Below are 14651 nucleotides of genomic sequence, written 5' to 3' on the forward strand. Positions count from 1 at the left end.
TCCTTCCTCTCTGTCTCTCTCTTCTCCTCCCTCAGCCAAGGCTCCATTGGAGCAAAGATGGCCCGGGTGCTGGGGATGGCTCCTTGGCTGCTGCCCCAGGCAGTAGAGTGGCTCTGGTCGAGGCAGCGTGACGCCCCGGAGGGGCAGAGCATCGCCCCCTGGTGGGCAGAGCGTCGCCCCTGGTGGGTGTGCCGGGTGGATCCCAGTCGGGCGCATGTGGAAGTCTGTCTCTCCCCGTTTCCAGCTTCAGAAAAATACAAAAAATAAAAAAATTAGATGGGTCTAGACTTCTTTTAAGAGAGGTGGGGAGGTATAGAGACAGACTCCAGCATGCACCTCCACCGGATCCACCCAGTAAACCCTCTACCTGGACGATGCTCTTCTCATCTGGGACTGCTGCTTCGTTGCTTGGCAACTGAGCTATTTTAGCACCAGAGACGAACCCATGGAGCCATCCTCAGTTCCAGGGGCCAACTTTGCTTGAACCATTTGAGTCATGGCCGTAGGAGGGAAGAAAGAGAAAGAGAGGAAGAAGAAGAGTGTTAAAGAAGCAAATGGTTACTTATCTTGTGTGCCCTGACCGGGAGTCGAACCTGGGACTTTTACTCGCAAGGCCAATGCTCATCTGCTGAGCCAAAGGCCATGAGATGGGTACAGATTTAAGGCAGTTTTTTCTTTTTTTCCAAAAAATGTAGAATAAAATGTATTGAAGTTTGTTTTAGGTAATTCCTATTTAACTACCTTTGCACTTCGGGATGATGCTTTGATCAACCGAGTTATCCCACGATGGTCTTATTTATTTATTTATTTATTTATTTATTTATTTATTTATTTATTTATTTATTTTTAATATAAAAAAGTTATCCACAAAAAATGTGAAGTTTGATTTCTGCATGACAGCAATCGGCTTAGAGCAGTAGCTACTCTCCTTAGTTCCTCAAACACCTACTTTGTGGATTCCTGGAGATGGTTCTATATATCAGTTGTCATTTATTATTACACTAGTGCTGTTACTCTTTCATAGAACAGTGAATTTTTTCTCTGTTCTTATGTCTCTTCAAAAATATAAAAAAATAAATGATCAAGAAAGCACAAAAGCAACATAATGAGAAACAACTTATTAATTTGTATGAAGAAACAATATTTCTGAACTTAATATCAAGTTATCTTTTAGGCCCTTGTAGGAACAGAAGTCTGCAATTTTTATTAAATCCTATCCAAAAAGACACCATGCTTTACAATGTACCTGTTCCAGGAAAAGTACACTGTCTATATTTTTATTTTAAAAATATATAAATTGAGTATAATTGCAAATTACACTGGGGAATAAAATTTTTGTTGCATCCACAAAAACACTTGTTCTTACCTAATTTGAGTGTGCTGATCTTTAATCTGACATTAGTTTTTCTCTGTAAGCTACAGTTTTTTTGCAATTCAAGACTTTAGGTTTTTATCTTATTGTAAAATTTTCAACATTTAGTTTACCATAATGAAGTAGAATGTCTTCTTGGGCATCATGTTTGTGAAAATATATATAATAATTTATATAATGCAGTAAATTCACTAATACACTAAAAGATATAATTGCATCAGAATTTGTCTACAAGTTCAAAATACAACATATTAAAAAACTTATTGTAATCATAAAATTTGTGCAAAACTTATTTAAATTCTATTCAGGCAAAAGTTTGTGTTTGTAGCTCTTGAGTTTATGTACTTGTTGAGAACAATCTCGTTTGATGCTCCAGCAGTAGTCTGCCATCACTAACAGCTCCAAGATTTTCGGGAAACTTATCAAGGTGACTGTTCAGGAAGTGAATCTTAATGCTCATGTTACATTCAATGTCATGGAAAGCCAACAGTATCCTTTGAACAAGAAGTTCATAGTTTTTACTTTTTTGTTGCCAAGGAAGTTTTTTGTAACTGCCACAAAAGACTACCATGCTGCTTTCTCCTCCTTATTCATCTTCCTGGGTAATTCTTCATCACGTATGAGGGTTTGAATTTGAGGTCCATCGAATAAACCTGCTTTTATCTTCTCGAAAGACAAGGCAGGAAAAGCAGAAATAATATGTTGAAAGCACTCACTTTCTCTATTTAAAGCCTGAACAAACTGCTTCATTAAGCTAAGTTTGATGTGAAGTGGGGGGGGAAATGATCCTGTCTCAATTAACTACAAGTTCATTCACAATATTTTTCATCCCTACTTCCAGAGCTTCACGTTTAGGCCACTTCTTCTGTGTCCAGTGTTTCTCCCGAGCTCGGCTGTCCCACAAACACAGAAAGCAAGGATACTTCATGAAACCTCTCTGTTGTCCTAGCAGGAAACTTAACATTTTAAGATCCACACAAATGATCCAGTTATGCTCCTCATACTTCAGAAAGTCGAGGACAATTCTTATGTCATTATAATCTTCTTGTAGATGAGTTTAATAACCAATTAGAACTATTGCATTAACATTACCAATGTGTAGGAAAACACATTTCAGACTCCATTTAGAGCTGTCAAGAAATAGCCACCATTCTGTTGGACTGTAAGTGGTAACACCTAGCTGGCTGAGAAGACTACTGATATCATGACAGTAAACAAAGTGTTTGTCTTCGAAAAAAAAAGTCCACAAAAATTTGTTCACGCTTCTTGAAATGGGATATTTTAGCTGACCAGTGAAGTACATTCTTTTCTTGAAGCCTGGAGGCTAATAACTCAGCTGGTTTCTTTGATAGGCCCAAATCTCTTACTAAGTCATTCAATTTGGGTTGGCTAAACTGCTGAGGGGTTAATGACTGCTTGGCATCAGAAGAAGACCCTTCAGATTCCAAAACCATTTCTTCATACATCTTATCAAAATACACTTGATCACCATGTTTACTTTCTTCATCCTTAGAAGAAATAAAACCATTGAAAACTGGAACCAGGAGTGTCTCAGAGTGTGGGAAAGGTCGTATTGCTGAAGGAATACTGGGATATGTGATCATATGCTGTTTTTTCTTGCTGATGCCCTTTGTGTGGATCAGACAGAAATAATAGTCACTGCGGTGGTCCTTAGGTTCACGCCAAACCATGGGAATACCGAAAGGCATTTCTTTGTGTTTTCCTTTTGTCCAGTCACGAAGCATTTCCTCACAATTATGACACACAATATGAGGAGCCCAATTCTCGTCTTGATCGCCAAGGGGAACTTGAAAATAGGCAATATATGCATGTGTCACAAATGATGAAATATTGCGCATTTGACATTGAAGTGTGTAACAGCCGCATACATAACAGAAGGTGTCAGGACTAATCTTACATTTACACCTACTCGAAGAAGCCATGATTCAACCTTAAAACAAAATAAGAGGGTGTTTTTATCAGATAATAATTTTTTACATTTAAAACAACTACAATTATGTAAAAGTAATGTTTATGAAACATGAATTGCCTTGTGGTTATGTTCAATCCAAGAGTCATTGCCCTTTAATTCCAATTTAAAAACCAATGCATGCCATTAAGTGTAACAAAAGTAATTAAAATTGCATAAAAACTAGAGCATGCACCAAAAAACAGATTTCAGATTTGAAATCAGTGATACAGAGATATATAGAAAAAGTTCTAAAACCTCATGCAATAGAAAATGAAAAAAAAATTTTCCCCAGTGTTATTTAATTTTTAAGTTGTTACTTGAAACACAGGGGTTACAAGAATACTTCTGTGTACACCTACGCATTCGTGGACTCTTTTCAGGTAATTATTTTTTTCTTAATTTCAAGTTTACATACATGTGTTTAAATAGTTGCTTTCTGAGTAGACTGCAGTTAACTTTTTTAAAAATATATTTATTGATTTTTAGAGAGAGAAGAAGGGAGAGAGAAAGAGGCAGAAATATTGCTCTGTTTCTGCATGTGCCCCGACTGGGACCAAATCCAAAACCTTTGCACTTTGGGACAACACTCTGACCAATCCAGTTATTTGGCCAGGGCAAGAATAACATAGAATTTTCTATCCAGAATCCTGGTCTGTCTTTTGAAATTTTCAAGAGCTAATGCCCTTATACATTCTGGGTTCTAACCATAGAAAACTACTAAATAATCCCCAGTCAAGTCACATACAATCACATCTCCAAGAATTTCCTTTACTTTACTTATTGTCTTTTTGTTAGAATCAGAAACATTTCTGAACTTCTACTAACCTTTCAAATTCCAGTTCAAAGGTTATATTTTCTCAAAAGTTGCTCATGCTTACTTTAAAAAATTAGCTGTTTTCTTCTCAACTTAATTTTAATCATTCTAAATATTTGGTATATAATTGTTTAAACGTTCGTCTCACATTTCACATTGTGAAATTTAAGAGTTTAAGAAATTAAATAGATTTTTTTAATTACCTGAAAAGATGATAAGATCATGGCATTTTAGCTGTACCAAATAGAAGGTTACAGGCCTTATTTTTTTGCATGCTACCGTGTAGTTTGAGTCATGGACGGGGAGTTTAAATGACATGCCCAAATTCATATAGTGAATTCATTGTAAACCCAAAACTTGAACTTAGTCTCTTGGTGACTCATTGGGTCACACCATATTTCTGTGTCTTAGAACATGCACCTCATAAATAAATACCATCCTATGGTTTCCCATGGTTTTTGCACAACACAACAGAAATAGATAAGACCTACTTATCTTTATTGATGAATTAATATTTTTGTTATTTTATTTGCAAGCAAGTACAATCAAAAGAAAAGCCTACCTGCCCCTTCCTTCCCTTAGAACCTAATATTTATTCATTGTACAGCACTCAAAGCATGGCTCAGCTCACTGCTTTAGTTTACACACTGACCTCCTTTAGCGCACGCTCAGACTGGGACTTAGCACCATCTGATCCCTTGTATCGCACTGATCAGAATTTCATACTATAGTCTCCTATAAAATAGATTTAAGGGTTTTTGAGACCCAGAAAGATATAAATTAGATGAGTGCTGCCATGTGAGGCAATGAAACAAAAGCGATTTAACTTGGCTTTTGGTGACCTTTTGATCTGCATTTGCAAGCAAGTACAGTCAGGGAGTTGGTCTTCCTAGTTGCCACTGAAATGGGCCCGGTGAACCTTTTAATATTTCATTTGGCCTTTTTTTTGCTCGTGTGTGTGTGTGTGTGTGTGTGTGTGTGTGTGTGTGTGTACACATCTCTCAAGGGATGAGAATAATTTTATGAGTAATTTTTATGAAGGTCCATATAAAAATGGTTTTCTAATTTTAGTTTTCTTCAGACTGTTCTTTTTTTCCCTTGCAGTTAATAATACATTAAATGCTACCTGCAAGACAGAAGGGATTTGTATGGTTGAATGGAGATAATATTTCTGAGCTAAAATAAAAGTTTTCAAATAGCTAAACTTTATTTATTGACATAATATATTAAAGCCCTTATTTTTAAGCATTAAAATTAAAACAGAAACATAGGATTCTAGTTAAAATCATTTGAGGTTGATTTGTTTTAGAGAAAAATGTGGTAAAAAAATGTATCCTAATATAGCGGCCTCCATTATTAGTCTTTTAATCATTAAAACCGCTGTTTTCAGAGGCTTCACTTGACATTTTATCAGACTGTGGCTATAGTTGACAAAAGCTGGATGTTGAATACCCATGAATTAAAATTCTTAAGGAAAGTATGTATTGCCAAAGAGTTAAAAAGATTTTTAATATTGAATTGCAAACACCATAAGACAAGTTTTAAGACAGAAATAATTGCCTGCGGATTCCACTAATGCCTATGCGTTTCATTTAGAAAGGCTTATTTGATGCATCCAGGAGAAATATTACAAAAGTGTTTTTTCCTTCCAAATTGAATTGCCTGCTCTTCTTCAAAAAACCTAATAAAGTCCAATTCTCAGGAATGCAGATTAAAAAAATGAAATTAGTCTAGAAACTTTTTTTACTGATTTTTCTCTCTACTAATGGCATGCCATTTTTGAGTAAATAAATTAAAATCAAATGTTTATTTTTGATACAATTCAATTTAGTGAGCATAAGTAAAATAAATACTGTTATTTCCTATGTTGCTTTATTCTTCCATTTATACTTTCGTTAATTCACTTAGCACCTATATCCTGGATGGTGACTCTATGTCCAAAATTATCCCAAGCCCTGATGAGACATAAAAAATAAAATCCAATCCTGCTATCAAGATCTCTTTTCTTCATAGAACTTATGTTCTAAAAGTGAGCAAAACCAACAAGTAAGTGCTTGGCAGAGTAATACATGATAATGAATTTTAAGAATATTCTAGAAGCATACAGGCAAAATGAGTGTGGTGTTGCGAATCACAAAAGGCATCTAAATTGACACCTGACAGATTTCTCGGATTTCAGGTGGTCAACAAGCGGGAAGAGTGTTTCAGGTAGGAAAACCTAAGATCAAAAATAGTAAGTGGAAGAAAAAACAACTATGGCTTAAGTCTGGATTTTTATGGAATTAGTGTGAAAGCTAGATCACAATTGTTTCAGATGAATTTTAATCTAAGGCAGGAATAATTAATAGACTATGCAGGAGCGTAAGAGAGTAAGTCCATTCAGGTAACAGATACATGCATAGGTTCACTTATGCGTATGATACATTTACAACACATGATATTTAAATATTATATTGAGACTAAGAAAACACACATCTGTTCATTATTCTAATAGAATATAAAAATTATCAAAAGATTTTATTATGTTTTAGGGAAGAAAATATAATAAGTTTAGTCTTTTATCAGTTTAGGAGGTGTAAAATACATTCTTTTTAAATTGATTTACAATGTTATATCCAATGTTAATGACAGTCCAGTGAGTATATTAAGAAAACTACGTTTACACAGTTTTTAAGATTTTTTTTTTTTACTTTATAAGTTCAGATATTTAATAGGTCTAATATCAGGCATTTTTTATTTCACCTATGACTATTTCTAACCGCTGTTTCCAGACTAATGGTGTTAGACAATTAACAACATTAGTATAGTTGATGATCTTGTTTGTAGCAATGGTAATAGGCTTCAAAAGATTAATAGCGTGAGTGGAGCTTTATAATAGAACAGCTGCAGAATAACCATTAAGCATATTTGTCACGGTAATTTATTTGTGGCTCCTATAACAGAATTCTCAGTAACCAGTTAATGTTTTGAACTGACCAAATATATTTTGGAAAACCGGATTTCCCATTGGATATGTGCTGTAGGATGAGGCATTTATATTTGGAGTATGAATAATTCAAACAGGACATTATTGACCATAATGGCAGTAACATTACTATTTCAATTCACCTGTATTGTGCTTGAATTGAATATTTAATAGAAACCAAGAAACCTAACTAGCTAATTAATACTATTAATTAGTAAGAATGTTATAAAAACATTGGTTTATTATAAATATTAATTGAACCAATGTTTTAAAGGTTTTTTAATAATTAAACAAAGGAAATTTATTTCCAAGGTCAATTATTTTTTCATTTTAAATTATGAATATGGATGATAGACACATTAATTAAAAGGTACATGCAGCTTATACAATCCTTTCAAATTTATCAGGGTACAGTAATGCATGCTATCAGACAATGCAGGATAGAAAAGTCTCCTTTCAGTGAATTTCAGTAATCTTTGATAAATTCGGTGCATATATTCACCTGAATTCATTTTTTTCCATTTTAGTTTTGTGGTAGAAGTTCATTTTAACCCGGCAGAAATAATGACTGGGGGTGAACAGAAGCCTCATATATGAATACAAAAACAAATTATTTTTACTGACTCTGATCTTGCTTTGGGTTCATATTTGTGGCTTCCTCAGAGGGAATATGTGCCATTTTCTAACATCTTCTTAATGTTCCTGATGGAGTTACGGGATGTATTCCCTGGAAGGATATACTTGAGCTGGGTCAGGCTAGGCAATGATAGTATTATATTATAAGAGTTAGGTGAATTTTAGAGGAGGATGGGAGGCTCCTATGTGGTGCGGTAACTCTGTGAATGGCAAATTAAAGTAAGGATAATGTTATGGCAAGAATTTGTGATATAGGTTTGGGCTGAGTTTAGATTATGAACATTGCTGTTTGCCATGTAAATGGGGTTAGATATTAACTTGAAAATAATGGGGATGATTATAAGATAAGGTATTAACCATGTTAATAGCTATATAGGAAATGACTTGGATAAAAAATTTAAGTAACCATCAAAAACTTTCGGAGCTGCTGACCATTAGGAGACTATACACAAGAGATGATAAGGGCTTGGGATGGTAATAAATAGAGATTAAGGAAATAAGTAAGGATTACGAGGCCCAAAACTTCAAAAGTTACCATGTTAACATGATTAATATGGATAATTAGAACTGTAATAAAAATATTTTGTGTGTATATTACTAATTTAGTATTCCTGTGTAAGTAATAATTTATTTGGTTTATTCCAATTTTCAAAATTTGACATAAAAGAATTCATAAGGTTAAAAATGACTAGAGAAGTAATATGGAGAATTTGTTTTCTCTTGGAATTGATTGTGTGGATGTATGTATTCACTTGCCACAGAGGATCTGGCTACATTCTTCGGGGAAAACAATATGTAAATACTATTAAATATTTGAAACTCAGTACTTGTGAGGCTTCTCAAGGTCATGATACTTAAAGACTTTAGCTTCTGTCAGATAAATATTGGAATCATTCCAGGCTATTTTTGCTGTAGAAGTTAAAATGAAAGTATGGTAAATAAAAATATAATTTTGTTTTTGCGATTAATACAACACTGAGATGATACAAACTTGTATTACAATAAAAATGGCTAATATAGATAAGGCAAATAGGAGAGAAGATGATATGAAACCTACAGGATAGGACAGGTTCTTTCCAAGCAACACTGAAGGAAAATATTACAGATAGAAAAGAATGATAATAAACAACATTACAAGCAGATTCCGGATTAGCAGAAGCCACTGGTTTCCTTCAGAAAAGAGTCATCCTCTATAAAATGTTTAAATAACTAAATATATGAAAAGATATTATCCAAGGTGAGAAATTTCCCTTCACAACTCAAGCCATTATTCTAATTCCTATTAATTTTTCAGTTTAAATCAAATGAACTAAAGAAATATAACTTCCAAACTATTATAATAAATGAGATGGTTTTCCCTAGCATCTTGAAAATAAATTGTAAAATCAGATAAAATTTGTGTTAGAACTTAAAATTATATACACATAAATGCTATATTTTTTGTTAAACTTCTACATTAAAAATAAAATAGTTAAGTTCAAGCAAGTAACTTTTAATATGAAAAAGGATGATAAATATTATTTATGCTCACCACTCCATGAATATGCAGGGATTGAATTTGTTCATATCATCAAAGTATTAGATATACTCATAGGTCAAGTAAATAAACTTGACCTGTATAAGTATAAGTGGAATAAATGTGCATTTCTTCTTCCTGGAAGCACTTACTAGCTGGTGTACAGTTCTCTCCTCTCCTTCCAGCACTGATCCGGGACGGGCAACATGGAGTATAGCTGCCTTGGAGAGTTAGCAAACCTCTAGTGGACTTTATGTAAGGAACAAATAATTATTTAATATAATAAACAAATGAGATTTAGGATTTTGTTTGTTTGTTTTAATACTATAATCACAACCTGACATATCTTTATTTCTGCAAGGTAATATTTAATATTTTATAAAATATTTTGATGTAAAATTATGTAATAAGTATAATTGAGAAGATCCATGAGGTAATATATAAGAGTGCCTGGGTTACTATAACTTGTAAAAACTGTTAAGTACTTTCCTCCTGTATGTTTGATAGAGGTTAATTTTGTGGCATTTTAAATCTTTTTTTTTTTTTTTTTTTTTTTGTATTTTTCTGAAGCTGGAAACGGGGAGAGACAGTCAGACAGACTCCCTCATGCGCCCTACCAGGATCCACCCGGCACGCCCACCAGGGGGCGACGCTCTGCCCACCAGGGGGCGATGCTCTGCCCCTCAGGGGCATCGCTCTTTTGCGACCAGAGCCACTCTAGCGCCTGGGGCAGAGGCCAAGGAGCCATCCCCAGCGCCCGGGCCATCTTTGCTCCAATGGAGCCTCGGCTGCGGGAGGGGAAGAGAGAGACAGAGAGGAAGGAGAGGGGGAGGGGTGGAGAAGCAGATGGGTGCTTCACTGTGTGCCCTGGCTGGGAATCGAACCTGGGACTTCCGCATGCCAGGCCAACGCTCTACCACTGAGCCAACCGGCCAGGGCCTTAAATCTTTTTAATATTATGTATTTTATGAACTTACATCATAATTAACATTGATGTTATCCAATATTATCATAGACTACGTTAGAAGAACATTAGGTTACAATATTTGTTTTAAGATAGTATAAATAATATCAAATTATAACCAATATATCTTAAATAACATAATTTATAATTTTTATAATTTATGTAGTATTAGAAATCATTGAGTAATATAGTTGTAACTTGTGTTTAAAAGAGATAATCAGTAAAGAATATTCTTATATTTTTATTGCATTAAGAAACTGAGTGTTTGAAACAGAGAGAGTACAACCATCATCTAAATATTAACACTGGCAAAGAAAATTTACTCTAGATAAAAACTGTCAAGGGAGACTTTAGTCAATACTATTGCAATAGAAGAGAGAGATTGAACTTAATTAATTCCACTGAAACAAAAGGCAGGTGGATTTTTAAATGATGGGGTGGGTTAATGATAAAGTACTGGAAGGCTGAAGGGGAGAGTTGTTCATGTGATTAGGTCATCTTCATTATTGTTGATTATTGGAGTCAGGTTTTTACCCTCTCAGAGAGGCTGAATGGAAGATAAGGGTCATATCTTTCTTGATAATTACATTTCAAAGACATGACTCCCAGTCCTTCTTGAAGACATTCCTTGGTTGTAAAACAGACAAGAGGCTGGTAGAAGATTTACTTCTCAAAGGGACAGAGAGAGAATTTATAGTTGCAGATTTTCTTAAGTAAATTCTCTTAGGAAAAAAAGGTCGGTCCTCATAGTTAGGAAACAACCGCCAGGATGAGGGGAATGTTATGATCATCCTTGTCATCACCAATCTCATTTCTATTTATCATTCATCAGTAGTTTGTCTTCATACTCGATTCACATTCTTCACAGTAGGGCCAAAATGAATTCGTTCTAAAAAAAACCAGTCTCACCAATGTAACCTTCATATATTATAAGATTTGCTTAAACTAGTTTGGTGGAAAGAGAAGCATAATTTATATGAAAAGTGATGAAGAACTTTTCTATCAAGCAAAAGTATGACTATATTTAAATTAAAATAGGCTTAAAAGAAACATATGTATGAAGTGCCATAATGTTTATAATTTATACAGTATAAATGTCCAGAAAGATAAAATTTTATAGTAGATAGGTGCAGCCACTGTAAAGAACAGTATGGGAATATATTCAAACAGACCTGAAACACTAATTCAAAAGATTATAAGCACCCACGTGTTCATTGCAGTGTTATTTACAATAGCCAAGATTTGGAAGCAGCCCAACTGCCCACCAATAGATGAGTGGATATAAAAACTGTGGTACATTTACACAATGGGCTACTACTCAGCCATAAAAAAGTAGGGAATCTTAATCCTTTGTGACAGTGTGGGTGAACCTGAAGAATATTATGTTAAGTAAAATAAACCAGAGAAAGACAAGTACCATATGATTTCAATCATATGTGGAATCTAATGAACAAAATAAACAAACAAAATAGAAACAGACTCACAGATACAGAAAATGGACTGACAGCTAACAGAGGGGAGGGAGAGGAGGCTGTGTGAAAAAGGTGAAGGGATTAATAAAAAAAACCCTATAAACATGAACAAAAGTATAGTGAGTACCAGACAGAAAGGAGGGTGAGAGAGGTAGAAGAGGGTATAGGGTGAATAAATGGTGACAGAAAGACTTGAGTTTTGATGGTGAACATACAATACAATATACGGTGTGGGCAAAGGTAGGTTTACCGTTGGGTTGCATTGTGACATTCTTTTGATTTCATACAGCTTTTGTAATAATCATCACCTGCATGTCTTTTTCATACAAATAACTAAATCTTTTGCCCATTCTGGTGCAGATGACATATTATGGAATTGTACACTTGAAATTAGTATAATTTTATTAACCAATGTCACCACACTAAATTAAATAAATTTTTTTTAATTTCTTATTTTTGCTTAAAAAAAATTGGAGTTGGATTTATCACTTCCAGCTAACTTAATGCTGATTAGCTCATATAGTAGACATATATTCCATACCTACATATATTATATTTGTAATGATATATGACCACTATATATCACTATAAAGTTATTGTGTAAAATATTAAGATGACTAAAACACAGGGCCTATTTCAAACATACTAATTACTATGATTAATAATAGTTACCGCTTATTAATAGTTATCCTTTGAATGTAGTAGCCATCTATTATGCATTGGTCTCATACTAGTTGTTATCATGGTGCTAAAAATAGTTACAATTCTTGAGACAATTTATACCAAGATTTTAATTGTATCATTTTGTTTAATACATATGATATTTTATTTAGCAAGGGAAGAATTAAGGTTGCCATACAGCTGATCTGGAGACAGGAGAGTCCCTGGATTATCAGGGTGGGCACAAGGATCCTATAAGGAACATCAACATCAGAGGGAGGTATAAAGATGCTACGCTGCTGACATTGAAGGTGGAGTAAGAACCATGAGCTAAAGAATATCTATGAATTGGAAAAGACAAGCAGATTCTCTCCTTGTGCCTTCAGAGACACGCAGCCCTGCCAACACCTTGATTTAGCTCAGTGAGACCCATTTTAAATTTATGACCTCCAGAACTGTAACTATAAATTTGTATTCTGAGAATTTCTTACAGCAGCCATAGGAAACTAATCTGTGTAACTAAGGGAAAGGAGACTGTTTAGAGAAGTAGCCTCTGCCAATGTTTCAGAAAAACTGTGTTGTTGATATGAGACCACTTAGAATGGTTCTGTCACCACTCTGATACTCAGATGCTGAAGGAGCAGTTTAAGCACACCAAGAAGACTAAAGGTAAAGATAAATGTTTGTTTAAAGATAGGTGTGTGGAAAACAGTGGTGTTAGGCTTGCTCACTGGTTTATGGGCTGCAAGGACTTTGCCTAACTAGTGTATGAACACATGGCAATACCACGTGTGTATGGCTTATGTAAGGCTGGGGTGCTTTCCCTGGGCAGATTCTTCCAGATTGCTCTCCCGCAAGTGTGAGGTATGGTTTTCTTGCTACGTTATTCTTCACTGCGAAAGCAGGTTTTCCTTTGTGTATCATTTCTTTACCTTTTTTGTTTATTCACTCACCCGTCTTTGCGAGCCTCCAATAAATGGAAATGACCCGGTGCTTTCTGGCTCCTCAGATTCTCTACTGTCTGCCTGAATTTAATGAGAACCTGCCTGGCCTCAACCACCAGCATTATTTAAGGTTGCTTTCAGATGTTCTGTTTGAGGAAAAGCTTAGCCTGTTAAGCTCTGGCTGAGTCTTGGGTAAAGACTTCATCGTGGGTTGTTTTCTCCTCACAGAATAATAAATGTTTTTCAACAAATCAGGAAAAAGAAGTTAGGAACAAAGTTAATCATTTGAATAATTTTTTCAGTGCACGAACTAAAACTTTTTGCAAGCATTTTAAAATGTCTAAACTTTGACAAAGATTTACTAGTATTGTTCTTTGATCCTCCAGTCTCAATGACTGCTCTCAAGATGATTTAATAAATTCTAGGACTTAGTTTATTAGTGAAATGAGAAAGGAAAAGAAAAATTCAGGTTGCAGTTTTGAATATTATCACCACCCTATTCCTTCGCTAATGAAGGAGGCTCCTCTCATATGCCAGGTAGTAGCAAACTAAACAAAGAGGCTGGCTCGATTACAGAACTAAGATAATGTTCTTTCACATAATACATACTCTTTCACCTTCAGTGTTTTTCCCCGTCTTCTTCCATCAAAACTTTCTTTAAAATTTGAAGGATGGCACATTTCCATTGTTACTGTATCTTTATCAAGTACAGAGAGCTTTTTAAAAAACCAATCAGATGGGAAAGAGTTGTTCTCCTATTCTTTATCATTAACTTTGGTGGACCTTATGATGCTTGTACTGAACTTTTTCATAGAACCTTGCAAATATCTATTTCCTACTTAACAAGAACTTCAAATAGAAAATATGAGTCCACAAATTACTGAATAAAAAGATGAATTAAATACAGTTATTGCTTACAAGGATGGCAGAGTCTTCTTGAGGTGGGGAAATCAAGTAAACAATTTACAATTGGATATGATAAGTTCCATTCTGAAGAAACATATAAAATGACTACTTAACACAATGGAAAAACACCTAAATAAGTCTGGGCAGTGAAAAAAATTTCCCAGATGAGAAAGTCCTGATACATTCAGAGTCCTGAAAATCTAATAGATATTAATCATACGGAAGAATGAATGGATTGAGGAAGTAGATGGATTAAATATTTGGAAAAAGAGCTTACCATTTATAGAGCAGTATTATATAAAGATCTTTGTCATGAAAGATCAGACTTTTTTGTGACAAAGAGAGAGACAGAGAGAGGGACAGATAGGGACAGACAGACAGGAAGGGAGATAGATGAGAAGCCACAATTCTCCATTGCAGCTCCTTAGTC

This window comes from Saccopteryx leptura, chromosome 4 (assembly GCF_036850995.1).
Source record: "Saccopteryx leptura isolate mSacLep1 chromosome 4, mSacLep1_pri_phased_curated, whole genome shotgun sequence".
NCBI lineage: Eukaryota > Metazoa > Chordata > Mammalia > Chiroptera > Emballonuridae > Saccopteryx > Saccopteryx leptura.